Source organism: Triticum dicoccoides, chromosome 1A (assembly GCF_002162155.2).
Source record: "Triticum dicoccoides isolate Atlit2015 ecotype Zavitan chromosome 1A, WEW_v2.0, whole genome shotgun sequence".
Lineage (NCBI taxonomy): Eukaryota > Viridiplantae > Streptophyta > Magnoliopsida > Poales > Poaceae > Triticum > Triticum dicoccoides.
Window position 1 is genome coordinate 561,791,196 of NC_041380.1, and position 24,984 is coordinate 561,816,179.

Here is a 24,984-nt window from a genome sequence, read left to right on the forward strand (position 1 = left end):
GGGAGGGTGAGTCGTCAGAACCCACGTCATCGTCAGAGCGGTGAGAGCGGGGGTGATGGCGGCCGTGGTAGTCTCCGCCGTTCCCCGAGTTGTCACGGGAAGGACCATCGTCGAAGTAGCGAGGGCGGCCGACGTGGTTGGGGGGCTCAGGTGTGATCCGGAGGTCGAAGCCCTGGTCGTTGAAGAACACCCGGACGGTGACACGGAGCTTGGTGGAGTTCAAATACTTGACCTTGACCCGGACCTCCTCCTTGCTGAGGGAAAGCTCGTCAACCGCCACCACCTTGCCCAGGATCCAGGACATCTGGCGGATGACGGGCTCAGACCGAGTGATGTCTGGGAGACCGGCCACAAGGATCCAAGTCGTGTCCAAGACGACCACCACCTTAGGGTCGAGGACCAGCTCGGTGATGGCGATGACGAGCTGGTTGAGGGCGAGGGTGATCTGGCCGCTACAGGTGGCATAGCCATAGCTGATGGCGTCGGGGAAGATCACAGTGAAGATGTTGCCGGCGGTAGGCGTGACCACCGAATCTCACTGGCGCCGGTAGAGGTGGTTGAGCTCGGCCTCGATCATCTCCGGGGAGGCCACCCCATCCTCCATTGTGACAATCGCCTGGAGCGAGGGGGTGGGTGGAGGAATGTCGGGGACCTCGAGGTGGAAGAATCTCAACCCCTCGATGCCGTGGCCATACATCATGAGCTCAGAGGTCAGAAACGGTCTATCCGTGCATAGAAGGGCGGGGTGGCCCGGGTCCTTGCAGATGTAGCAACACTCGGGGTTGACGCAGTTGACTTGGGAGTGACCCGCCACCCCGCAATTGAAGCACGGGACGGGGGAGGCCAAAGACGGGCCCCGGGGCGGCCGAAGAGCCCGGGGCGAGCGAGGCAGGGGCAGCCGGGTTGCCCCGACCTTGACTGTGGCGCTTATTCTTCTTATTCGGCCCTTGGCGGCCACGAGGTGGTCCACCGCCCGCAGCGCCTCCGGAGGTCGAAGCTGATGATGCGGCCGCGTGGGGCGGCACGTATTTCCTGGCCTCGGTAGGCGGCGAAGGAGCTTGGGGACGAGGGGACGGTGGCTGGGGTGTGTGAGCAGGCGACGGACTGCGGCCGCGTCGAGGTGAAAGCGAGCAGCGCTGGGAGCGCCAGTCCCCGCAGCCGCCGGGGGCGAGCGGGAGCGCCCGCGCCAGTCGGAGCGGCCAGGGGAACGACGATCATCGCGACGCCCGTCCCGGAGCTCGCGCAGCTCGCGCCGGAGTTCTTCTTCACGACGAAGCGCATCCGGGGAGGGGCGGGGAGGGTCGCGCCGGTCGTCGAACCTCCGCTTGTGCCTGGCCTCGCCGTCCTCCCACTCACGCTTCATTGTAGGCCGCACCGTGGGAGGAGGAGGAGGAGCCGGGACGGAGGAAGGAGGGGGAGGAACCGGGACGGAGGCCGGCAAGGCAAGGGGCAGGGGCGGCGAGCCGGGCGGGGGAGTCGGGGAGGAAGGAGGTTGCGTGTTGGTGGCGGCTGGAAGAGGGGACGAGGCTCTCGGGAGACCGCATGGAAGCCAAACCCTAGGGGATGGCTGGGTGGGCCTAGGGCACGGGGGGAGCCCAGCCAGACCTGGGCGGCCCAGCCCACAAGAGCTAGGCCCAGTCAGAGCCAACGAGTGCTGCGTCGGACTACGGCCCAGCAGGCCACGACCCACCGAGGCAGGGCCTAGGGGGCAGAACGGGGCAACCACCCAGAGGGTTTTCCCTCGACTGGCGGCCGCCACCGCAAGCGCCGACGCCTGCGTGCCGCCACCGGACGGGAGCCAGGGTCGCCGGGGAGGAAGGATGAGCCGAAAGCCGCGATGAACGGCCGGAAGGGCGAGGAGCGGGCGACGGGGTTCGAATGGTCGCCGACGAGAGGAGCCACCGGAGGGGGCGATGCCGGAGCAAAGGAGCCAGCCAGGGGGCGGCGCCAGGAAGCACGTGCCCGCCCCACCTCGGAACGACTGAAGACGCCCCAGGAGCGCTGGCGGCTTTGGCGCACTCCTCCACCTCGCCAGGCCGCACCTTGTCTCCCGGGCGCCCGAGCAGAGCTCAGCGGCGGGGTCTATGGCGGCTGCCGCGAGCCAGTAGCTGAGCCCCGCACGAGGGGGGCTGAGCGACCGGCCACACAGGGCGGCGCGACAAGACAAGGGGCCGGAGAGGGGAGGGGAGGCCGCAAGACGGAGGGGACAGCGGGGGAGGACTCGGCTTCCTCTTCGACTAGGTCAGCCCACCGAATTCGCGCCGGGGCGGCAGGGGCAACCTCGGCAGGGGCAGGGTGAGGCGACACCGGCGAAGGCGGGGACGGCGGGAGCGCCGCCGAGGAGCTGGGGAGGGCAGGGGCGCCGGGCGCGGCGGTCGCTGTGCAGGGGGACGCGTCGCCAGAGCCCGCTTCCATCTTGTCAAAGGGTTTCCATCTTGCAAAGGATCCACTAGAGGGAACATTTCTCACTTGGATCAAACAACCACTCCAACGGCTACATGTTTTCTTGATAGTTATTCAAGGAACGGCCCGAAGGAACCGGCACAATCTTGTGATATTTGTCTTCAATGCGTTGCCAATACTTCTTGCCATTTTAATTTTTGCTGGTCACTGCTTCGAGAGACATACTCTCCCATGCTTGAATCAAGCAAGCATCCTCCACCTCGGTGTAGTTTCTGGACCTTCTCCTGAAATTGGCTTGGCTAGCATCTCCTCCTCATGAAGCTCTTCCACTTTGTCATTATCGTCATCCTTCTCCTCTATCTCCGGAAAGGACTAGCCTTGCAGTTGCATTCCTGATTTAAGATCATCAAGTGGCGCATTCAAGTCCACCACGTTCTCCTCCAACAGTTCGCTATATGTTGGATCAACATGGTAGCTACAAAATCAAATGACTGGAACACCAAGAATCTGTTGCAATGTTCAATCAAATTTGATCGGAGCGATTTTTTACCTCTCTAGCATTTCATCGAGCACGTTGCGGGCGTCAGTGGAGTCGAAGGGATTGACCAGCTCATTGACGACCAAAGGGGGTGGAGGAGGGGCCCCGCCTCACGCCGCCGCCTTCTTCTTCTTGGGGCCCTTCGCCTGCGTCTTTGCATGACCGCCGGAGGGGACAAAGGAGGCGGCCATAGGAGGGACATGGGGCACGAGGCAGTGTCAGTGGTGTGGCGGCGGCCATGGCTCCATGGATAACGTGGCTGCCCTGCCGCTTCTGTTTCCCGCCGGTGGCTGACGGAAGTTGCACAGCGGCGGGCACCGCCTCGTGCCTGTGGCGACGATGGGAGGACGAGGAGGCCCCGATTAGGCCACTGGCGAATGGAAAACACAGGTTGGTGCCTACAGCAGCTCCATGGCGGCGATTGGGGGCGACGCGGAGGCGAGACGATGCGGGGGCGAATGGAATTGCGGTGGCAACGACGCATGAGGGCGGCGCAGAAGAGGGGTAGTTTCCCTCCCGCAAAATCACAGATAGGATAGGGCGAGCAGAAAATGGAGGAGGGAAAATGCAAGATTTGGCGGGCGGAGAGCGTTTTTTACAACTCGCCCTACAAAATTTTGCGGGCCAGTCGGATATACGGTACATGTTCGGGCTATTTTTCTGGTCCTTTACCGTATATGCCGTTATTTTGCAGGCCGGATGGATATAGCGGCTCTGCTAGAGATGAGGATCTAGCAGGTGCGCTATATATCCCGCTGCCGGCCCATATATTTGCGGGCGGGATAGCGTATCTGGCTTTTTCGAGCCAGAACAGGTGCACCAAATTTGCAGTGCCCCGTAAACATTATACGGGCGTATGGCAAACCAACCCCTCTAGCTGCTATATATATGGGGAGGGGGACAATCTAGGGTCCCATCTCGCATCTATATCCGCCACGTTCCTTCCCCTCCGCCGCTTTCCTCTTCTTTTCCACCACACTTTTCACATAGCTCCGACAAGCCATGCCGGGAGAAGGCCGCGAAGGAGGTGCGTGGCCGGCAGCTCCAGCGGCCACGCTGTCGAGCCGTGGCGCTGCCAGCAGGCTCACAACTGCGGCGCCCTCTTGCACAGCAGCGGGAGCCGCGGTTGGCGCTGCTTTGACGAGCTGTATGACGTGCTCTGGCCGGCGACGAAGGCTCTCTACGATGCGGAGGTCGCGTGATTTGCCGCGAAGGAGGCGCTGGACGCCGCGAAGAGGGCGCCGCCACAAGTTTCGAGGCGACACACGCAGAGTACGAGGTTGCCTACACCATCTACAAGTCCGCCTACGAGTACCACCTTGGCATGAAGCTGTGAGCAGCCGCCGCCCTCCGTCGTTTAGGGTTTAGTTTGTTTATGTGTGTGATGAACTCCGGCGAGGTCCGAACTATCTAAATGTAGTGGGAACATGTTTTACCTTAAGTTTTAATTTGTAAGTTCATTTACGGTCGCTCCCGCGACCCGCTCCCGCTCCCGAAACTCTCGCCGCCGCCACCTTCCCCTGCCCGTCTCCGGCGGGATTCGGCCGTCCTCGCCGGCGCGCGGCCCGGATCCGCCTCCCCTTTCCCCGCCCTTCCTTTCCCGCCGCTTCTTCCGCCCTCGCGCCGCCTCCCCGGGAGGCGGCCGGGGCGGCCCCCGCGCCTCTGCTCTAGGCGTTGCCCCCTCATCCTCTCCCCTGCCGTCGCCGGCGGGCTCCCCCGGCTCTGGCCCGGGGGCTGCCGGCGGCAGCAGGATCTCCTCTCCCCGCGCGCACATCCTCCTGGCCCGCGGCAGGGGGCGACGGCGGTGTCGCTCGGCTTGGCGGCGGTCCGGTGACCCGGCGGGGTGGCCGGCGGCGGACGTGGTGGCGGCGCTGCTCCTTGGCGGCGGGGCGGCATGGTGTTGCAGGGTGGCCGACGTTGCGCCCCCGGCCCAGATCTGGGCCCGGCGGGCCCCATCTGTGTCCTAGCGGGCCGGCCCTCCGACGTGGCCTCGTTGTCTGCGGCGCGGTGAGGAGGAGGAGGAGCGGCTCGGATATGGGGCGTCGGCGCCGATTGCGTGTCTGCAGCAGCGCGAAGGCGGGAGCTTTACGGGCCCACGAGGGCTTGGCCGGGCCTGTGGGCCCATGGGCCTGGTGTGCTCCTGCTATTGCGTCCGGACGTCTACCGTCGCTGACGGTGGAGGTGGGGCCCTCTCGCGTGCCGACGGTGCTGGTGCCCTAGTCCCGGCTCTGATTCTTCGCCGCGCTGTCCTCACTTCGCGGTGCCGTGGTGAGACGGCGTGGGGGCCTCATGACCACGTTGGCGCAGGGTGGTGGTTGGTTTGGTGGCTGGATCCGGAGCGCCCGAGGAGCGGGTTGGGATCGGGGGAAACCCCTGTCGGCTTGACCGACACTGGCGCGGTGGCGCCTGTGGGTGCTACCTGACCTTCCGGGAGGGCGTCAGGGGCTACCCTTCCTCTCGCCTCGTCGTGTACCGGGGGAAATCCTTGGCAGCAGCGGCGTCCTCGTCGCGATTCTTTTTGGAGGTGTTGATAGGTGCCGGCGCTTCGGAGTTTTGGAGCCTAGTGAAAGATCCCGGTGGGCGCAGCGATCGCGAGACTTCTTCGTTTTTGTTGATCCGTCGTTGTCGGCATTGTTTCTTTTGCTCTTTCTCTGTCGTTTCTTTTGGGAGTGCATGTGCTGCTTCCGCCCCAGCACCTATTCCTGTATGGTTCGATTGATTGCTTCATTTACAGTATCTGTTCTTGCCGGGCAAAAAATGCCCGTCAAAATCGAAATAGGACGAACCATAAATCAATTTTGCAGGCTGAGATTATAGCAGCTCTGCTAGAGATGCTCTTAGACCAAGTTCTTTTACACCAAAAAACGTCTATCTTGAATAGTTCTTCCTACACCATGCGAGGTATACTGGATTTGGGTTCACACAGGCCGTCTCCTCAAACAAATGGTTTCACGTGCGCCGGCCTTCCTTTGCGTTCTGCGCACCACACAAACCAATTATTGCAAAGGCTAAAGTATAGTGTTCCTCGCTACTTTTGGTGCCTTTAGCTGATTAAAGCAAAGCTGAATTACTCTACTTTATTCGGCTGCGTGCATATATACTGATGCCCTCTACAGAATTATGAAAGCCCTCTTAGAGCATCTATAACCGCATACAAATATGACCCCTCAAATGTTCGCGGACGCGTCCGGACATCTCATATTAGATTCTTAAATTCATACAAAAGCATACAAACTAAATAACCTACGTAGTAGTACACGATCTAGCTACTCCTCATGGGAGATGTCGACAATCTCCGTGCCCGGCTCCACGTACATGGGCGGGAGCTACAACTCCGGCTACTCCGCTCCGGCCTCCTCCTCCTCTATCTTCACTCGAGTTCGACGAAGAGCACGTCGGACGCCGCCTGCTCCTCCCTGAGGAACTGCAGGTTGGCCTCCACATAAGCCTCATCCTGGATGGACTCCAGGATGGCCTGCTGCTCCGCCATTGCTGCGGCTTGGGCGACGGCGAACTCCGCCTCCGCCATGTTGAACCCCGGAGCAGGCTGCTCCGCCTCCTCCTTCTGATCCGCTACCTCCATCGGCTCCGGTAGCTGCTCTCCCTCCTCCTCCTCCTTCAACTGTTACTCCTCCTCCTCCTCTGCCTCCGATGAGTCCGGAGGCAGCCTAGCAGCGATGTGGGCGGCGCGCCTTGCCTGGATCTCCTCCACGATATGCTTCGGGCGCTCCGGCGTCAGCATATCGTACGTCGTGATCTTGCGCCGGACCATGATGATGCCGAAGAGCGTGGGAGAATGGGGAAGAGGAGGTGGACGGGCTCGAGTGGCGGCGCAGAGGAGGAGGTGGATGGACTAGGGTTGGGAACGCCGGCCGGCATAAATAGCCGGATTTGGCCTCGGGCGGCGAGCTGGAGCGGTGCCACGCGGTGTTCACACCGCGGCGACGGAGAGGCGTCCGTCCGACCGCCGGCTTTCCGGGCGATTCCACCTGGGACCCCACCGTCAGTCCTACGTGGCGGGTGCCCTCATATCCGCCCATATTTGGGCCAGATATGAGGGGTGCCGGTCAGCCCGGGCGATTCAGGCCCGTTTGGGTCAGATTTTCGTGACCGGTTAGTGGCCGGGCAGGCCGCCCAGGCATTTGGCCGGTTTGAGGCACCCGGCTGTAGATGCTCTTAGGGCATGAACTATGGTGGCATATGGAGCCTCATCAATGAATAGAAAATAGAGACTTTAGTACATATGCATCTCTACTCTTCACTTCAACTTTTTAAGCTTTTTACATCGAACCATATTTTTTCTCGTCAAGCACCCGTCTCCTGCAGAAGATTCCGCTTCCCTATCCAAAACTACTTTTTCTGACATATAAAAACGAACAGAGGTCAGCGTTCGGGAGAAGGAAGTTGAATGCCATGTGGCTAAAGTAGATGCCTTGCCTAATTGCAATTCTCCTTTTTTGTGGGGTGCTTTGTACCTAGATCTGGGAGCTTGCTTGAAAAAGAAAAAGAAGTAGATGCCTTGCCTGGCCTGTAGAAAAAGGAGATCCAAATCTTGTCTCCTCACTGCTTTTAGTAAATGTAGTTTATTATAAGTGCATTACCTGACCTGCGAGGAGTGAAGCTCCATGATTATTTTAGGTTGAAGACCAGTGTATGTATATATAGGCGCCATAGATAGATAGCTACCATCTCTGCTCTCAACTCCCAAGTCCCAACTTCTCTCTGAATAAGAAAAAAAACTTCCCAAGTCCCAACCACTTCATCTCGGCAAGGTGAACCGAAGCGCAGATGGAGGCGGCCGTCGGCGCGACCAGCTCGCTCCTCGGCAAGGTGCTCACGAAGCTGTCCGAGGGCCTGGTGGCTGCGTACGTTGACAGCCTTGAGCTCGGCCACAACTCCCAGCAGATCAAAACCAAGCTGCTGCAAACACAAGGGCTGCTGCAACTGGCCGAGGGGAGGGACGTGAGCAACGTCGCCGCCCTTCAGGCCTTGTTGGAGGAGCTGAGCAAGAAGGCCGACGAGGCGGAGGACTTGCTGGATGAGCTCCACTACTTCAAGATCCAGGACCAGCTCGACGGCACCAACTATGCTGCACCGGATCTCGGCGATGGCCTCCGCGGCGATGCTCGCCATGCTCGTCATGCTGTTCACCACATCATCGGTAACTGTGTTTCATGCTTTTGTTGCTCTCGCACACAAGATGATGGTTCTGCTCCTACTGCTGTTGCCAATAGCTCACACCAGCATGCAACCAACTCTGCTACTGCTAGTGCTGATGATGGTGGCCATGTCGATAGGTTACATTTCAACAGACTGGCCATGTCCAGCAAAATCAAGTCTGTGATAGAGGAAATACACTCCCTATGTGAACCCGTCTCTGATTTGCTCAACAAAATTCCAAGCAGCAGCACAGTTGTCACCCTAAAACGGCCTCACATAGGGTCCACAATTATACAAGATACACTGCACGGGAGGAGAGACATTTTTGAGAAAATTGTCAATGATATCACAAGTGGCACACATCACGGTCAAACTGTTTCTGTTCTTCCTATAGTCGGCCCGGGGGGGATTGGAAAGACAACTTTCACCCAGCACCTGTATAATGATAGTAGGACTGAAGAGCACTTCACTGTTATGGTTTGGGTGTGTGTATCGACTGATTTTGATGTGTTGAAGCTCACTCAGCAGATAAATAACTGCATATCTGCTACTGAAAATGAAACTGCAATTGAAAGAGTTATTTACCCAAAACCACCACACTTAGGGCTAGGGTAACAAGTCAGTACCAGATTTGAGCCAGGTCACAAAAAACCACCAGTTCTGGGCCTAATACGTAACGCGGAGCACTGACGGGATGATTTGGCCGCAAAAACAGCGAAACTGACAAGTTGGGCCCACCTGTCAGGCTGACGTGGCGTGCTTGTGTGGACATTATGCTGAGTCGGACGAGGGTCCCACCTGTAAATGACTCAAGTGCTTATATTTTTTTCCATTTTTCTTTTTCTTCTGGACATTTCAACAAACAGGTAATGTGCGCTGACTGACATTTGCGCACTGCACGCCGCCAACGCCGCTCGCCGCCCTTGCTCGCCGATGGTGGCCGCGCCCGTGCTCGAGGCGCCCGCCGGGAGGCCCTAGCCGCGCTCGTGCTCGCGGAGCCCGCCCATTGGCCTTGCCCGCGCCCGTGGTCGCGTGCACCATGGTGGAGCGCCATGGTCGCGCCCGTGCTCGCGGTGACCGCCAGAGGCCCTGGTCGGGGGTGCGTCATGGTGCAGCGTTCTGGTCACGACCGTGCTCGAGGAGCGGCCCTTGCCGTGCGCACCGTTCAGAAATCCATTGCACAGAGACTTAAGTCCAAAAGGTTCTTAATTGTCTTGGATGATATATGGAAATGCAATAGTGAGGACGAGTGGAAAACCCTGCTAGCTCCCTTCACAAAGGGGGAAGCCAAAGGCAGCATGATACTTGTCACAACTCGATTCCCAAAACTAGCAAGAATGATGAAAACAGTTGACCCAGTAGAGCTGCAAGGCTTGGAGTCTAATGATTTTTTCACATTCTTTGAATCATGTATATTTGGTGAACACAAGCCTAGGCATTATGAAGATGAGTTAGATGGTATTGCAAGAGAAATTGCCTGCAAGTTAAAGGGCTCCCCACTAGCAGCCAAAACAGTTGGTCGACTATTGAAGAAAAATCTTTCCCGGGAACATTGGAATGGAGTTCTTCACAATCATGAGTGGCGAAACCAGAAAAATGATAACGATATTATACCATCTTTGAAAATTAGCTACGATTACCTCCCTTTCCATCTGAAAAAATGCTTCTCATACTGTGCCCTTTATCCTGAAGATTATATAGTGATTCAGAAATTAATCGTTTTTGGATTGCAATAGGCATCATAGACTCTAGCCACCCAAGCGATAAGAATTACATGGAAGGTCTAGTGGAAAATGGTTTTCTCATGAAGGGGGTTTCTAAATCTGGTCTTGTTGGTGAATACTATGTAATGCATGATTTAATGCATGAGCTATCTCAGAGTGTCTCTGCACAAGAATGCCTCAATATAAGTGACCTAGATTTTAGAGCTGAAGCCATCCCACAATCTATTCGGCACCTATCCATCACCATAGAGAATAGATATGATGAAAAATTTAGGGAAGAAATGGGTAAACTAAAAGGAAGGATAGACATTGTAAATCTACGGACGTTGATGATCTTTAGAGAATATGAAGAAAGAATCGTTGAGATCTTAAAAGATACGTTTAAAGAAACAAAAGGCCTGCGCATCCTATTTATAGCAGTGAAGTCCCCTGAATCTCTGCCACAAAGCTTTTCAAAACTTATCCACCTTCAGTACCTCCAAATTCGATCACCCAATGACACAGAAATGATGTTACCTAGCACACTATCCAGATTTTACCACTTAAAATTCTTGGACCTAACTTGTTGGTTTGGTAGTTCTAATTTGCCTAAAGACATTAGCCGCCTTGTGAATTTACGCGATTTCCTTGCTAAGAAAGAACTCCACTCCAATGTTCCTGAGGTTGGAAAGATAAAGTATCTGCATGAGCTAAAAGAATTCCATGTTAAGAAAGAAATTGTTGGATTTGATTTAAGAGAGTTGGGGGAACTGGGAGAGCTTGGGGGAACACTAAGTATACATAATCTTGAAAATGTGGCAACCAAGGAAGAAGCTAGTGATGCCAAATTGATGCTGAAAGTGATTTGAAAGAATTGACATTAGTATGGGGCAGAGAGCAACCGACTGATGTAGATGCTGATATTCTTGATGCTCTTCAACCACACTCTAACCTTACAGCACTTGGCATTAGAAATCATGGTGGCACCACTTGTCCTGGTTGGCTGTGTCCTGAGATAAGGGTAAACAATTTAGAGACTCTCCATTTACACGGCGTGTCTTGGGGAACTCTTCCACCTTTTGGGCAGCTACCATATCTTAGGGAACTCAGCTTGAAGAGCATTTCTGGGCTGCGTCAGTTTGGTCCTGACTATGGTGGTGTTACAGGCAAATGTCTTTTGCAGTTGAAGAAAGTTGTGTTTTATGACTTGTCAGATTTTGTCCAGTGGGTTGTGGAACCTAATTGTGATATGTTTCCAGGTCTTGAATGCATCAATTGCAGATATTGTCCCAATCTATGTGTGATGCCCTTCTCGGAGTGCTCTTGTGCCAGTTTGTGCAGGCTTTACATTGATAGTTGCCCAAAGTTGTCTCTGCCCCCCATGCCTCACACCTCCACACTAATTGATTTTGCTGTTGAAAATCGTTCAGAAAGGTTTTCTTACCAGGGAAAAAGAATGGATGTTAGGAATTATGCCGGTGCTTTGGCATTCCACAATCTGGGTGAAGTAGAGGATGTGTGTATTCGAGATGAATCACACATTTCGTGGACAGACCTCAGAAAGCTTAAATCCTTAAGAAAACTAGCTGTCACAAGATGCGACAGCCTGTTTTCCGGAGAAATGGATGGCAGTGTTGTCTTCCACAACATGAATATTGAGACTCTCAGTGTAGATCTATCCCATCTTACCGGAAAATTGCTGTCAAAAGTGTTCAATAGTTGCCCAGCTCTTGGTGAATTGGAGATACATTCTTCACTGGAAGACCAGGAGGAACGAGTACTACAGTTCCCATCATCCAGCTCACTACGGACACTTGTTTTCAAGAAGTCAAAGGGCCTGGTTCTTGTGCCTGCGGAGGATGGAGGAGGAATCCAGGACATCACGTCGCTCCAATCATTAATAATAGAATATGGCGGCAAGTTGTTCTCTCGGTGGCCCATGGGAGAAGCAGGAGGAGCTCCGATGACCAACCCTTTCCCTGCTTCCCTCAGGAAACTAGTTATTACCGAAGAGTCAAGCATGCGGTCAATGGCTCTGCTCTCAAACCTCACGTTTCTCACCCATCTAAGTCTAATTGGCTGCAAGAATCTAACACTGGATGGGTTCAATCCCCTTATCATGGTCAACCTCAAGAAATTGGAGGTCTGCAACAGTGGCAGCAACTCTCTAGCAGCGGATCTGCTCTCAGAGGTGGCAAGGACCAAATCAATGCATGCGGGTTCCTTCCAATTGGAGAAACTGACCGTGGATAGCATCTCGGCAGTGCTCGTTGCTCCCATTTGCAACCACCTCTCCGCCACCCTTCACGAATTGCAATTCTTTGATGATGAGCTGGCTAAAGGCTTCACGGAAGAGCAAGAGAATGCCCTTCAGCTCCTCACCTCCCTACAGACACTTAAATTTTTTTGCTGCAAGGTTCTGCAGTCTCTCCCTCATGGATTACAACGCCTTTCTTCTCTCAAAGAATTACATGTCATTGAGTCTCCTGAACTACGATGCCTGCCAGAGGAGGGCTTCCCCACTTCGCTGAAAGTTCTGCGTCTATGGAATGGCAGTGCCGAGCAAAAAGAGCAAGCTGAGAAATTGAAAGAAACATACCCAAATTTACGACTAGATTATTATTATTTTTAGCCCAAGGTAACACTTGTCACCTCCCTATTCTAATTATCTATAAAGTGAGGCTTCCCCGTATTAATGCTTTATCTTAACTTCTAAATTCTGACAGGCTCCACTGTTGCAATATGGACATAGCTTCTGAAATCTGAAAGGCTGCCAGGCACCTTTGGTCTACATCTGCATGCCAATCTGCCAGTTAGTAACGGAAACCCAACTTCAGCTCATCAATCTGTATGATTTAATTCACATTCGATTCATGACTTTGTTTCTGTATATACACGTACAGCTGTCCTATAATCAATTCTTATCCAGCTTCCCTTTTCCTAACCAGAACTATTAAACTTCTTATATGCAGGAGGCGAGGTAACCAGAACCCTTGTTCCGCGCATACTTTTGAAATGGCGCATTACAGCTTTCATGTGCCAGCTGCATGGTAAATACAAAGACTAAGGCGACAGCTGATGGACCTATAGATGAATATGTCTATTTTTTATTTACCTTCTTTTCACAGAATCTCATCAGGTAACCAATTTGCACCTCTGAATCTGCAATCTAGTTGCTCGTGTATCAAAATTTTAATGCCATGCATTCTGCTATCTTCTTTCAGGACAGGAAGCAGGCTGGTTGATAATTGGACCTTTTTTTCAATAAGTCAGATCGATTCTGAAAATATTCCTCTAGTTCTGCTTTTATGGAATTATTAATCCAGTGTGCTTGCCAATTTTGATTGAAAAGTAAGTATCAAGTAGCACATATCTTCACATAACGCTTCTAACACTTCTTGGATATTGAGGCACTTACCTTTTGCTGTCAGGTATCAACAAAATGAAGGAAACCCACATTTTTTTTCAAGTAAGCGGCAATAGGAACTGAGGGTGTAGGATCTGGTCTTATTCCTCAAGTCCCTATGAAGGATCAACTGTATGAGCATTCGGAAGCTTAGAATGACATCACGTTCAGTGTCCAGGCTGCTGATACTTTGCCACGATAATTCGCAACAATCAATGGTACGTGTGTCCGGTGTTTCCGTTTTACACATACAACCACCCTATAATTCCTATGCAACTTCCCTTTTTCTACGGAATGATAGAGAAATTTTAACATGCTCCCAAACTATTCTGTGCTGTTGTAGAGAAATTTTAAGACGCTCTTAAAATATTCTGGACTGTTCATTCCTTTTGATCCAAACGTTTAGATTCAACGTGGTGACTAGGAGGTAATAGGTCACTCATAAGTCATAACTCTTAAATAGGCATCATTGGCATTTATATTTGAATATTTAACATAGAAGGAAGCAATGCATTTGGAAAGTATCAATTGACAGTATGAAAGCATATCGCTATACGTTATCTAAGACATTTTCTATAACATATTAAGCCATACTAACTAATTTAATGTTTTCTGCTAGTGTGCAATATGATAATTATCAGTATCCTTCGTGTTACAGAAACATTGCAGGTTCTGTGCTTTGCTTTCTTGGAGCATTCAATTTGCTTATGCACTCATTGGCCGTCTTCATCTAAGTTATAGTGAAGCTTATCCAACAGCATGTGTTTCAAGAGATCAACAGTTTGGGTGGATGAGCATCACCTAAGTTATAGTGAAGCTTCATTGCCTCCATTTCATCCTCTGGTATGTTCATTTACGTAAGCAGTTTTTAGATGATGACCATGCTTGTTACTTCATATGGTTTATTAGGTAGCAGAACTCCCTTATTGTTGGCTTAATGCAATGATGTTTGCTTAGCCTTTTCTGAACCACTTAATAATAAGACACATTTCTTTTCTCTTTTCATTGACTCATCAGTCTGTGCTACAATCAGGTTTATGTTCCGGCAAGTACTGATCCTGCGGTAACCAACTTCCATCTGGTGTGGATTTCATATAAGCTGACGTTTCACCGGCACCCTTGACAGTTCTAGCCTTTTAGGTAAGGGCGATGATAGGCGCCGGTGCGCCGGCCCAAATTTGGGCCGGTCGCCTGCGGGCCGTCCGATCGCATGCGTGCCTACGCTTCAGATCGAGTGCTGGTCCCTGTGTCAAGGGGGAAAAAAAATTCTCCACACGCGTCTTCTTCCTCCCGACGGCTCGCACCCAGGAACTAGCCGCCTCCATGCCCACCCCCTGCCCCCAGCTAGCTGCAGATGCACATGGCGCTCGCAGCATCTTCGGCAGCCCGCCCCACTCACAGAGGAGCAGAAAGTACCGCCACTCGCCGGCCTGTTTCTGTGCACAGATGCAGCTTTCCGATCTGATTTCCCCATGAAGGTCCGCATCAGTAATTCCCACGGAAAAAATGGTGGTAGCAGAAATCATCACCGGTTGTAGCAAAAACTAATGACGATTGCGACAAAATCGTCCTTGTCACCGTGGCCGATTGTAGCTTCTCCGTAAACGGTTGTAGCATTTCCGTGTGCCGGTTCCAGCTCCCCTTGTTGCAGGTTACATCCATCTGTTGTCTTGGCTACAAGTTCATCGCCCGTTGGTTGTAGCATATCAGTCCGCCAGTGGTAGCTTTTTCATTGTTGGTCGTAGCTTTTTCTCGGATGAGTTGCAGGGTTGCAGCTTCATGGACTCCAGTTGCAGGCATTTGCCGTCGTCCGACAACAAAACTACACTACCATCGATTGTAGCAAAAAGGGACGCCGGTTGTAGCAAAAATGCAATGCGGATGTAGCAAAAATGCGATGCCGGCAGTGCATTGTAGCAAAATGAGACGTCGGTTGTAGCATGGTGCTATGCCGGTTCCAGCAAAATAAGATGCCAGTTGTAGCATGGTGGTACGCCGGTTCCAGCTTCAGGTCGGCGCGGTGGCGGCAGTGGGCGTCGCCGGTTCCAGCACTCGCCGTCGGCGGTTCACAGCAGCAGCATGAATCGTCACGCATCGCAACTGTCGTCGGAAGGACGCGACATCCAGGCATGCCAGCAAATGGTGGAGTTCCCTCCGTGAGGCCGGGTCATCCACGACGAGCACCCTGTGCAGCAGCTTTTAGGCGAGTGGTTCGGGGTTGACTTTGCAGCGGTACCCCGTGAAGCAGCTTCCATGGCGGCATGCTTGTCCAGGGGATGGCGAGGGAGAGAGAAGGACTGAGGCAACCAGAAGAACGTGTGGACGAGGATAGGCATGAGAAATAGATAAGGTTGGAGTTGGGTGGTACACAGGCCCACGGCAAAGATTTGGTAAACGCGCGGCAATGACCGGCCGAAGCTTCGGCCGGTCCGCCGATTTCAAGCGCTTTCCTTTAGGTAATGATAATTAAGCATCCATATTTGTGAGTTCCCTTTCCTTGTCCAATTTCTGACCTTAAGTTCATTACTCCCTGCACAACGATTACAGCCAACAGTGAGTTTCGCAGTTGGCATTCAGGACATAGCTCCTCTGTCTGAATAATAAAAATAAATAAAACATTTGGCCTGATGTTCTGAGTGAGGCTGAGCCTTGGAGTCCTGCAGTGACCGTATGGTTAGTAGGTCAATCTTCCTTTTCTGTTAGTTCTTTACTAATAAAGCTCAAAAGTGGTAAAATATCTCCACTTGTGTCCTGAAAGTCCTGAGTTCAAGACAGCCTCTTTGCAGAAAGGAGCAAGGTAAAGGTGTCTAGAAATTCCCTTCCCCAGATGCCACAATGTGTAGCAGCTTTCGGCAATGGGTACACCCTTGTCGAAGCTTAAAAGTGAGGATGTGTCATGCATCAGAAGTGGTAACCAAATGTTTACAGAGCTCACATTACATTTGGCGTGATCATTCAGTCAATTGACACTGACTCGTTTTGGTGTGATCGTCCAGGTGTTTCTCTCAATTTGCTCCCTGTTGATGAACCCATAGCCCGAGCATGATTTCAAGGTCAGCTTCTTGGCGAAGGTGTGGCGCCAAGATGAGATGAGATGGAAATGTGCCACCAACGGTTGATACTCTGCATCGAGCGCATACCACAGTCAGTTTGTTGGCAGAACTAACCCTGTATGTCTTCCTTGATTTGATCAGGCATGTCATAACAAATGCTGCGATGAACTAAGCCCATTCACTGCTTGTGTCTCACGAATTATTCCTTGGATTTTTAGTCGTCCTCACACCTACTAATAGTATGTGCCTCTAGTATAGGTATTCCCATGAGTTCCCTGTGAAGGCGAATGAGAATTCCTAGTTTGAGTTTGTAGGCAGTGGGTGAGGTTGTGCGTGTTGTGCTGCGAGCACTACGTTCCATTAAGTGTTAGCTGTTATGTGTGGACCGCAAGGGTTTGTCCTTAGAGCAACTCCAACGAGCCGACCCAAACGGACGGCGATTTCGTCCGCCTTTTGTCCATTTGGGTCGGCCTCCCGCCCGGCGCCGTCCTGTTTTTCATATGGGTCGGCACCGCGCCCAACGCGTCGACCCATATGTGCAGGCGTGGCCGGCTGGCCGCCCAATTTTACATTGCATTCAACATATTGTGAAATGAAAATTTAACAAACAAAATAGTCCGCTCAAATAAATAGTATAGTTTACAGGCCAAATAAAAATAAAAATGTTTCACATAGTTTTACAAACGAATAAAAAAAGATACATCTATTGGTTGCCAACATGAGTCCACATATGCTCAACCAAATCATTTTGCAGTTGCACGTGAGTTTCCCAATCACGCATGTCTTCATGAAACTGAGTGAACTGCTCAAATGTTGCCGCTACTCCATGCTCAGGCACAACATTCTCACCCTGAAACTGAATGCCTTGATCGTACAGACGTTCCGGGCGCTCGTCTTCTACGATCATATTGTGCATGATCACACAAGCAGTCATCACCTCCCATAGTTTCTGCGTGCTCCAAGTATTAGCAGAATACCGAACGATGCCCCATCGAGATTGCAAAACACCAAAGGCACGCTCGACATCCTTTCTAGCACTCTCTTGCTCTTGGGCAAATCTTTTCCTTTTCTCTCCGACAGGGTTGGGTATTGTCTTTACAATAGTGGTCCACTGAGGATAGATACCGTCACCCAAATAGTACCCTTTGTCGTAGTTGTGGCCGTTGACAGTAAAGTTCACCGGTGGGCTGTTGCCTTCGGCAAGCCTAGCAAACACCGGCGAGCACTGAAGCACATTGATATCATTGTGTAATCCAGCCATGCCAAAGAAAGAGTGCCAGATCCAGAGATCTTGAGACGCCACGGCCTTTAGTATGACAATGCAAGCCCTAACATGTCCCTTATACCGCCCTTGCCAAGCAGAAGGGCAGTTCTTCCACTCCCAGTGCATGCAGTCTATGCTGCCAAGCATCCCCGGGAAGCCCCTGCTAGCATTCATCGCCAACAAACGGGCTGTATCTTCAGCTGTCGGCTCTCTCAAATACTCAGGGCCAAACACAGCAATCACAGCCTTGCAGAACTTATACAGGTACTCTAGGCATGTAGACTCGCTCATACGACGTACTCGTCAATGAGATCACCGGGCACTCCGTATGCAAGCATTCGAATGGCGGCAGTGCATTTCTGATAAGAGGAGAAACCAATCTTGCCGACGACATCCTCTTTGCACTCGAAGTAGTCATCATAGCCGACCACTCCCTCTCTAATACGGTTGAGAACATGCCTACTCATACGGAACCGGCGGCGGAATTTGTGATGTTTGAACAACGGGTTTGTTGTATCAAAGTAGTCCTTCTAGAGAAGGAAATGCCCGCTCTCCCGGTTACGATTCAGCGCCGGAAGGTGGGCCGGAATGGAGCCACGAAACAACGGCCGCTGGTTGTTGAGGTGGTGATGGACCAACACGGCAGCCAATATCTCCTCCTTGTCGTTGGACGACGAATCGTCGGAGTCGCAAAGGAAATTGTGGAAAAAGAACTCGTCGGCGAAGTCCATTTTCGTACCTTGGCAAACTGTCGAACAGCTTGCGGGCGTCGAAGAAGGAGACAGCTAGCGAGGGGAGACGCGGCGCCCACAGACCAGCTAGCTGCCCGGCCGGCGTCCGACGAGTGTGACGGCGTCCGACGAGCGTGCCGGTCGTATGTGGCGGGGGCGGCGAGGCGTCTTCTTGGTCGCGGGCGGCTGGGCGGTGGGGGAAGCGGCGGCGGGAACCAGCTTGCTCCCTGGCGGCAAAATGGCGGCGGCGGGCGACTGGGGGCAGGGGCGGCGTTGCTGGGCGGATGTGGAGGCGGCGACAGCTGGAAGAGTCGCCGGCAAAATGGGCGGCGGCGTCGGTAACGGAGGAGGCGGGGACGAGGGTTGCTTGTTGGCCGGGGAGAGGGGAGGCCAATGTGCCACAGACGAGCGGGCCCGGGGACAGGAGTAGGCGAGCGCGCGCGCCTCCGTCGCGTGTCCACGCCGACGCAAATCAGGCTCAAAAATGGACCGGGAATGGGTCGCCCGCGGACGAAAAACGGACGCGCGTCCGTTTGGGTCGGCGCGTTGGGCCGCCTTTTCTGTCCGCGCCGACCAAAACGGACGGCCGCGGACGAAATGAGTCGCCCCATTGGAGTTGCTCTTAATCCATGAGGATTCTTTTGGTTTCATTTTGTGATTCTATCAAATTCCACAAAGTACCACCATGGTTTGGGTTGTGTTGTCTTTTCTGTAAACCAAGCCAATTACCTGTTGCAATGTATCTGAGACTCCATCAATGGTTTCTACTGTGTGTGCGCTACTTATGGTGACCGGACATAGAGGGGGAGGCGGCGGTAGTTGCAGCAAAAAAAACAAAGGGTGTATTAGAGCATCTCCACTCATTCGGTCCCAGCGCAGCGGCCGGCGCTATTTCAGACCATCACCCGGCGCTTTTTAGGCCTTGTGGCGATCTAGGTCTCAGTCACAGTCACGCCCCAGGGGCCGGCCCCAAAACGTGTAAATTCAAACCTCACATATCCCGCTACCAAAAAACGCCACAAGTCCGGCGATCAGCGCAACAAGTCCGGCGATCATCATGCCATAGTTCGGCGATCACATGACATAAAAGTTTGGCGTTCAAAAGAAAGGATGCGTAGGCAATTCATCAAACGGAGGCACCGTCCAGCGCCGCGTCTAGTGGCGTCGGACTTGCGGGAATCAGCGAGGTCGGCGCGGCTTGTGTGCTTGGCATCGCAGAGGCGTCGCTCGGGCTTGGCGGTGGCGTTGGGGTCGGAGTGGGAGTTGGCGCCGCCGTCGACGTCATCTGGTTCAGGATGAAGCCACGCTCCGCCAGGTACCACGCCTTGACCTGCTCGTCCATCGCCGACATGTCCGCCCCCCCCCCCCATCAGGAAAGCCAAGTCGGTGTTCCTCTTCTTCGCGGCGACATTGGTTCGGAGCAAGTCGAGCTTGACGGCGCTGTTCATCATCAACGCCGACCTTCGCGCCTCGGTTTTCTCTTCCCTCTGGGCGGCCCGGGTCTTGGTGTCGGCGATGCAATGGTCGATGGACTCTTGCAACTGCGCGGTAGCCGGCTCGGCGTGTTTTGCCGACTTGGCCCATTTATTGCCGTCCGAGCGCCCGTCGGCCGCGCCCAGCGTCGGCGTGTCCGGCTTGTACGTCTCCTTGGCCTTGGCGAGGATGCGCCGGACTTCCGCCCACTTCTCGCACTTCTCGATCCGGGAGAACGCGTGGAGGTACTTGAAATCTTGGTCAGTGCTGCTGTCCTGCCGAAACATGGCGAACATCCGGACCATCTGTGCCGAGGAACAAGTGTCGACGACGCACGCACAAGGCGAAAATGAGCGAGAGACCGGCGGCATACCTGACCCTCGATGTTGGCGCCGCTCTCCGATCGACCGACGATCTCCTCGACGATCCCATATGCCATTTGTTGCACGCTGTTTGGATGAGCCCCCAATGGTTCGCCATGGCCTTCGAGCCGCGCTGCATGTGAACGCCGGCGAAGTACGGGTCGACCAGTTTGCGCTCATCGAACTATGACTTGACGCGCTCCCAGTACGTGTCGGCGCTCTGGTTCGTGCCGGTGATCGGGTCGAGGCAGACGATCTTCCACGCTTCGGCGAGGCACTCGTCTTCTTTGGACGTCCACTTGACGCGCGGCTCGCCGGTCCTGGCCGCGCGCTTCTTCTTTTTCCCTCTCCTCGCCGGAGCAGGCGCTGGCTCCTTCTCCTCCTCTGACTCCTCCTCGTCGTAGTTGAGCTCGTCGTCCATGTCGTCGTTGAGGTCCATTGTATCTTCTTGGGCATTAAAGCCGGGGGAGGCGGCTGCAGCGGCCGAGCCAGTCGTGATGATGTCTCCATGTCGGCCTCCTTCGCATTGGGGTTGCCGAGATGCAACGACGAGCCTTGTGAGAAGAGCCCGCCACGGCGCAAAGGCGGCGTCGCGGAGGATGCGTAGGCCGGTGGGGAGTAGGTGTACGGGGGGTACTGGACGCCGGCGAACGCGGGCGATGGCGTGCGCTGGGCGGTGTGGCCATGTGAAAAGGCAAGGGCGCGCAGCCCCAGGGAGACGCCGAGAAGCTAGCCGGCGACCCGACGCTCTGTTGGCTCCAGGGAGCGTGCGGGCCGTGACCGCCGGGCGGATTCATCATCCCCGCGCGAGATGCCTCTGCCTGTTCCGCCACAGCAGCCGCCTCCACCGCCCTGTCTCAGGCCTTCTTGGCGTTGAGTCTGTTCCGCCGGTCGATGGTGACAACCTCCCAGCGCTGAACCTCCGCCTTCCAGTCGGCGTTTGACATGCCTGGGGGTTTGGACGGTTGCGCCCTCTGCTTCCTCTGCTTCGGATGGGCGATGGTGGCATCGGTAGCGGCGCGAGGGGCGGCGTACTTCCTCGGCGGCATGGCGGCCGGATGGAGGGCAGAGGAAGGAGAATGGCCGGAGAAGGCGGGAGAAGGGGGAGATGGAAGAAAACGGAGGGGGAAAAGCGAGGGGATCGACAGGAAAAGGTCTTTCTCTCGCCGACAGAGCGGACCCACGCGCCTTTTCGCTTCGGCCGGCGCTCTCAGGTGCCCCCCGGGCTTGGGTTCGGTTCGAACTTGCCGGCTGTTATTTTCGCCTAAACCGGCGATAAACAAGATTTTAGGAGCGCGACTGGACCGATATTTGGGTGCCGGCGCTAAAAAAGGATCTTGGAAGGGCCTGTTGGGAGCACGGCTGGAGATGGTCTTGTAGCTCCAACATCAGCGGCACGACAGTGGTGGTGTAGCGGCATCGACGGCTCGGGAAAGGTCAGGAAAACTCGAGCCGAGGATGGCTTTGGTTCGGTTTGCGAAAAACAAAGTCCTAAAATCGCGCTCGGGATGGCTTGCGAGCCCAGCCGTTACAGACATAAACGAGCCTAGCCAGCGCTGGCTTGGCTCGATCCCCTCTCCCGCACGATGAACGCCGTCGCTTCTGCCGCCGCGAGACTCTTCCACCGCTGCCCCCCAGTCGCAAGAGACCCTGGCCCGAGCCGCCCTCTCCTCCGATCACCGCCGCGCCTCCACTGCTAGTCCGGCCGCCTCCCGTCGAGCGCCTCCGCCGGGTGTCCAAGGCGGCGGCCGGTACCTCTGCGCCGATCGCGCCCTGCACCCCGCCTCGAGGACGTCGCCCACATCCTTCACATCGTTCTTCTACTTGTTCTGTTTTAGCTAGCCTAGCTGTCTCGTCTTGTGTGTACCTCAATTCCTAGGACTGAACAGTTTGGAACATGCGAATTAACCTGCAACAGTTTAGAAAATCACTTTTGACATGAATGTCAGATTTGACGAATCATTTTCTTGTGCTAATCATCAATCAAATAGACCGGTTTGAGCGTGTTCCCACACTAGAGAAACAGAAAAGAAACAGCACATACCTCTAATCCTTAACTTCCCCTTGTTCTTCTGATGTAGATCTAGCTGGCACCATCCCATTCCCCTCTAGTAGAAAGACAATCAGTGTTCATAATTACAGCCTCTTGAATCTGGAAGCACATGCAAACTAAAACCCCGCTGACTTCTTATTTGTGTAACAAATCATGCAGCAAATACATTTTAGAGTGAGTTTAGCGCACACGCAATAGTACAGACTACATACTCTTTGTCATCTCTCTCGTTGATCACATTGTGTTACTACTGACATAGCCCCCTGAGCTTACGGCGACGTCTTGCACAACCCTGCCGAATCGATTCCATTCCATCTCACGCAGCCCATGAGCAAAATTAGTCAAATAAACAAATACGAATCCAGCCCCCAAATACGGGAGAACCACAACTGAACACATGACATGTATACTGAGCTGATGATGCAATATACCAGTATTACATTGCCATTTTACTACAACTCAACAGGTGACCCTAGAGGACCACTAGCACAACAACTAACAGAAGTACAACTATACCAACTCTGCACGGTGGTCTCTTGGACACACCAAAGCATCACAAGATTCAGAGTGGAGCTCATAATTCTCATCTCTCTTCGCATCCGATGAATGAACCTGAGCACTGGCTGCCGTGTATGTCCACCAGCCGTGGAGCCCGTGACGATGTACCACATGGCTGCTCGGCTCTGTTCTGTCAACAGCCTCTACTTCCCCACCGCCCTTCTTCACGCTGGGCCGTCCTTGTTAAGGCGGAAGACCGCCCTACTCGAGCTCCTCTCGTGCGACGCCTCGCTCTTCTTCAAGCAGTACGGCGGCTCGCTGCACCCGGACGAGCTCGCCTTCTAAAACATGCTCCGAGATGACTACGAGGTCTGCTTGCACCTCGGCCGCCTGCGCGCCTCCGCCTCCTGGAAAGCCGGTTCCCCTCACATGTACCTCATCTGCTTGCCTAGCTAGTGCGCCACAAAGAGCATTTCTCCCACCCGGGAACCTCCTGCGAGCGGCCAGCACTCACGTAGGCCATGTCGCCGCTGTCGCCGCAATCTACGTCCCCTCCAGCGTTGCCAAACTCATCTGTGGTGTTCAGAATACAGAGCAAGCCGCCGTGCTCAATGGGAGGCATACGATGGTTAGCCTCGCCGAACCCGTGGAGCTCGACACCGTCACCCGTCGGCGGAAGAAAGAACAGGCGGACATGATGTTCCGCCGAGCGAAGCCATACGCGAGAAGTCCGAGATCGTCGCAGCTCTCCGCGTTAAGTCCCCGCGCATGTACAACATCACGCTCTGTAATCCCTTTTCAACAAAGACGCCGCCCAACTTGGCATCCGGCGTGCCGACTACTACACCAACCGGGAGTATGCCTGTGAGGTGTGGGGGTGTAGCTAGACGAGAGGTGGGGAATGAACATGTCGATAGCCACGTCAGACAGGCGATGAAGGTTGAGCATATGCGAAGGAGCATGGTAGGGTGGACGACCTGTGTTGACGAAATCGCAAACATGGGGCCGATCGGCGCCACGCACCCGTGCACTTGCAAATATGGCGCCGGCAGTCGGCCAATGACGCCGATGAACTTCAAGTTGGGCGTGGCGCGGGAGTTGGGAATTCAAGTTAGAATCGTTCATGGACCACACGAGGCTTCGGGAGCTCTAGAACGCGGCGCTGGAGAGCTACAACAGCGGTTGGAGCTCGGCGTGCTATTCAACGGTGAATGCAGATAAGACGTTCGACAGAATTTCAGAGAGGAATGGAAGTAGAGAGAGCGAGAGGAGAGTATTTGCCACGTCAGCGAAATACAAAGGATACGGTACTAGTGACCGTAGAGTGACACGTCCTGGTAACCTCGGTAACCGTATTTTGACCTTTCCTAAATACAGTGACCAAAATGAACCCTAGGATCAAGTTCAGGTACTATAGATGTAATTTACTCCAAGATTCACCATCGGCATGCTTGCCTTTGGATCTCGGAATTCATGGCGCCCTTGCGGCCTTGTAACTGTTCCTTGAGGTGAGATGCCTTCTCCGCCCATGGGCCGCTGCCTTTGCGCTTCTCCTTTGCTTGTTCAGCTGTCCTGTCAGCACCGTATCATCTTCATCATCAATATCCTCCAATGACTCATCACCACTTCTTCCTGATTCAGATCCCTTACGAACCCCAAAGATATCAGCAGCTGTAGTATTTGCCAATTTGTTCTCACCATTGGGACTTGTGCTTGTCACATGTTTCAAGGTAAAGCAATATCCAATGAAAGTTTGTCTAGTTAGTCAGGTGAACATACTACTAACCTCTTCAGAAAAAAAATTCAGGTTTATTTGAACTCATCACGAAAAGATCAGGCAAACCTGCAGAGTGTTGATATTATTTAAAAAATTCAGATTTATTTGACTACGGGTGAGCGCCCCTGGTGGCGCCGCCCGATCTCCTCCCTCCGGCATCCCCTGCTGCCGCTGGGACTAGATCCGAAATCTCCGTCGCGCCCTCTCTCTCTTCGGCCCCTTGAAGCCCTCGATATGGATGCTCGCCGGCCCGTGGTGGCCCCCTTGCCCGCGACGGCTACGCCGTCGTCTGCGCCCGCGTCCGCGCCGGCCCTAGTGTCGACCGCTCCGGCCCCATCCCTCACTTACCTTGCTCTGGCTGCCGCGCTCGCCGCGGCCTTCCTTGCCGGTCGTAAGGCCGGCCCAGCCGTACGAGGACGTCTTGACTCCTGCAAGCTCCGCTCAATGACTACGGCGCCGGCCAGCCAATCTCCGCCAACCGCCGGATCCGGCCACCTTACCGGCGCCTCCTCCGTCCATCTGCCGGTGCTCTCTGGCCTCCTATGCCCGTCGGCGTCGTCGCC

The 24,984-nt window shown here is 54.1% G+C and overlaps 1 pseudogene; it reads left to right on the forward strand.

Annotated features, from left to right (window-relative positions):
• Nucleotides 1–7,634: 7,634 nt before the first annotated feature.
• Nucleotides 7,635–16,578, forward strand: LOC119290288 (annotated as a pseudogene).
• Nucleotides 16,579–24,984: the final 8,406 nt, after the last annotated feature.